Genomic DNA, 3665 nt, shown 5'->3' with positions numbered 1-3665 from the left:
TATCACTCAAAGAAATGCAATGAAGAGAGATAACTTTTCTATTCTTTAAAGAAATGTAATCTAATATTATTTCGAAACTAATTCATCAAAAGATTTTATCATAACTTTTTATTTGAAATTTCCTATCTTATTTCTTGAATAATATTGGAACTGACTATTCATATTAATCTTCATAACACGGAAATATCCTTCGTTTGCATTTCCTTAGGCAGTTTCTCTCTCTCTCTCTCTCTCTCTCTCTCTCTCTCTCTCTCTCTCTCTCTCTCTCTCTCTCTCTCTCTCTCTCTCAAATAGCACCTATTGGGTCACCAATTATTAATAAGTGGCCTTTGTTCAAAATTTCGAAGGTAATGAGGTTTATAGGTTTAGTTGTTGATTTCAGTGTTTTCCTTTGATTTCGATCATGAGCCACGTAGCTCGGTGTGGTTGGGGTCAGCTTTTGTCACGGACTATTTGGCTCTGGCTCTCTTAGAGAAAGTAGTATTATTTGCTATATCAATTATATTAGTTTAAGGTTGGCGATTTAAAATGCATCATCAGTTAACATAATCTATATTGTTTCAGAAGTGATTAGTGACAATAAAAGATGTCAAATGACATGCAATGCAAGTTTGTTGGTGCATTATTATAGTGATGATGTGGTATATAGGATGTAGGGTATAAAAGATTAAACTATAAACACATTGTTTACTCAAATTATCTGGTTCACCGTCAATAACCTTAGATATCATGGTGACAAAAAACTCCTAATCAATCAATCAATCAAATTATCTGGGCAAGTCGCTCACTTCCAAGTGAACCCCCTTCTCTGGTGACGATTGCTCAATGCTCAAAGGTCAGAGTCTAGCTGGCTTCACCCTTCCCAAGGCAAAAGGAAATATTTCCTTAGCATTGAATATTCGTATTATTACGATTTTATTTGTCGTTTCATGTCCTGATGTCCAACACCTTAAAAGTGTTCCCCGGTAAGCTCTTCAAGAAATCCATTACTCTCGATATTTGTTCAATCAGCCTTTCGCATATTTACTTCGTTATTTATAGTTTTGATATAATTTTAAACACCTGGAAAGCAAACTGTATAAAATATTGTCATCTGAGTATTTTGTTTGTTTTTTTTTGTTTTTCATTTACTAAAAAACTTCTTAACCCTCAAACGTGGGGATGGGGGTAGAAAGATATAACCATGTGGGGATTAAAGATGATGGTGAAGAGGTAGCAATTGGATGATCTTAATGTATGGCTTGACGAAGTTTGCTTATTAACATCTATGAAGTGATGATGAGGATGGTAATACCCCTATTGATGACATTTAATATCAATAATTCCAATATATATGAGGAGAGGGGGTGCGTATGTACATAACTATTTAAACATTCAGCCGTCAGTTTTGACGAGGTCCATACACTAGTGCAGTGTTTCTCAACGTGGGCCATATGGCCCCCTTGGGGGCCATGAGATTTTTTCAGGGGCCACAAGGCAAAATTTGAAAAATGGGGGGCCATGGGGGGCCACAGAAAATTTAGGACCCACAAAATATATAAATGTGTAATATTTTGAAATAAATCATTAATATGCTTGTTTAGTTTGAACATCATTCAATTCAATATACCAGGTAATTTTTGCAGACAGTGAAATATTCAATAATCTCTTCACTCTCTCTCTCTCTCTAGCTGGCAGAGTGGTAAAAGGCTGAACTATGACCCTTGACAAAAACCATTAACTCTCTCTCTCTTTCTCTCTCTCTCTCTCTCTCTCTCTCTCTCTCTCTCTCTCTCTCTCTCTCTCTCTCTCTCTCTCTAGCAGGCAGAGTGGTAAAAGACTGAACTATCAAAGATTATGCTGACTGGTAAACTTCCGAACGACAACCATTAAGATGTTTATAAACAATTTTAACAGCAACGGTATATGGGTTATAATATAACCGTTATATTGTTTCTTCTTCAATAATAGATCCGTCTTTCAGTTTAACATAGACTTGCGAGGAAGAGACTTGATTTAAGTTCTACCAAAGAGGTTTGTGAAAGATAACTTTATATCCACATACGTATGTACATACATACATTTATACTTACATACAGTGTACAAACATACATTTATACTTACATACACAGTCTCTTTCATGTACACTCAGTACACACACACATACTTGTCATGAATTTTATTTATCTATTCACTTTATTTGTTATTGAGGGAGGGGTAAGAGTATCTTTTATGGCTAATAACTTTTGCTTTTTTATTTGCTTGTTTCAATATGTGGAGGGCAATGATTTCCCAGACAATAATAGTGGTACTGAGTTTTAATGAGTTTTGTTTGTTTTTTATTTTAGATAAGCATGACCAGTCCAGCTAAGAAAAAATGCAGACAGTATTCTGTCGAATATCTTGCTTTTGGATTCATTGAATCTCCACAAAATACTACAATGCCTATGTGCCTGCTGTGTATGACCTCACTCTCAAATGAAAGTATGCGTCCCAGCAAACTGAAAAAGCATCTGGAGACTGCACATAAAGACAAGAAAGACAAGCCGCTAGATTTCTTCAAGAAATTACGTGATGAGTTCCAAGGAAGGATGACAGTGAATCATATGTTTACCCAAAAAGTGGCAAAAGTAGACAGAGGGATATTGGCTTCTTACAAGATAGCAAATTTGATTGCAAAAGCAGGTAAGCCTCATACTATCGGTGAATCTCTGATCATGCCGGCAGTGGCTGTAGTGCTTTCAACAGTCATGAATCAGAGTCCGCAAGAGGTAACTAGTGTTATTCCTCTGAGCAACTCCTCAGTATCACGCCGTATTGATGAGATGGCAGCTGATGTTGAAAACCAATTAATCTCAAAACTGCAGGTGAATGATTTCTCGCTTCAACTCGACGAATCAACTTTACCTGATAATTCTGCTCTTTTGATGGCATTTGTGAGGTTTCTTGATGTAGATGAAATATGTCAAGAAATGCTTTTCGCATTGAAATTAACGACTGACACTAAAGGAGAATCCATCTTCAAAAAACTTGAGGTCTATTTTGAGGAGAACAACATTCCACTCAAGAACATTGTGGCTTGTGCAACAGATGGCGCTGCTGCTATGATAGGAAGGTATCGGGGATTCAGTGCTTACTTAAAAAAAGCTGTTCCTAATGTCGTTTGTGTGCACTGTGTTGTTCACCGGCAGCACCTGGTTGCCAAAAACCTAGCAGGACGTCTTCATGAAGCACTTGGGCATGTTATCAAGGCTGTCAACTTGATAAAAAGTAGTGCACTGAAAGATCGCCTCTTTCAGCAATTATGTGAAAAGAACAATGAAGAATTTGAAAAACTTGTGTTGCACACAGAAGTCAGGTGGCTTTCTAAAGGTAATTGCCTGAACCGTTTTGTTGCACTTTGGGACAGTGTTATCTCTTTCTTTAGTGGGACAGAACTTGGGCAGAAACTTGTTGATGCAAAGAGTGACATCTTCTACCTGTCTGACATATTTGAAAAGCTAAATGTTCTGAACAAAGAGCTTCAAGGAAATAACTCCACCATGTTTTCCTGCAAGGAGGCAATTACTACATTTAAAGAGAAACTCAAGCTGTTCTGGTTGAACCTTGGAAGACGAGAGTTTGCACAGTTTCCTTCCTTAGCAGTTATATCCACCGATCTGCTTGATGATGACCTAGCAGTGTAT

General features: G+C 37.1%; 1 long non-coding RNA gene across 1 annotated transcript; it reads left to right on the top strand.

Annotated features, from left to right (window-relative positions):
* The first annotated feature begins 1630 nt into the window (after positions 1–1630).
* LOC137643542 (uncharacterized) lies at positions 1631–2568 on the top strand. Its single transcript, XR_011044998.1, has 2 exons — positions 1631–2013; positions 2328–2568. It is a non-coding gene; the product is annotated as an uncharacterized lncRNA (long non-coding RNA).
* The last annotated feature ends 1097 nt before the right edge of the window (positions 2569–3665 follow it).

The sequence above is a fragment of the Palaemon carinicauda genome, chromosome 7 (assembly GCF_036898095.1).
Source record: "Palaemon carinicauda isolate YSFRI2023 chromosome 7, ASM3689809v2, whole genome shotgun sequence".
Lineage (NCBI taxonomy): Eukaryota > Metazoa > Arthropoda > Malacostraca > Decapoda > Palaemonidae > Palaemon > Palaemon carinicauda.
This window is presented reverse-complemented; position numbering and strand designations above follow the sequence as displayed.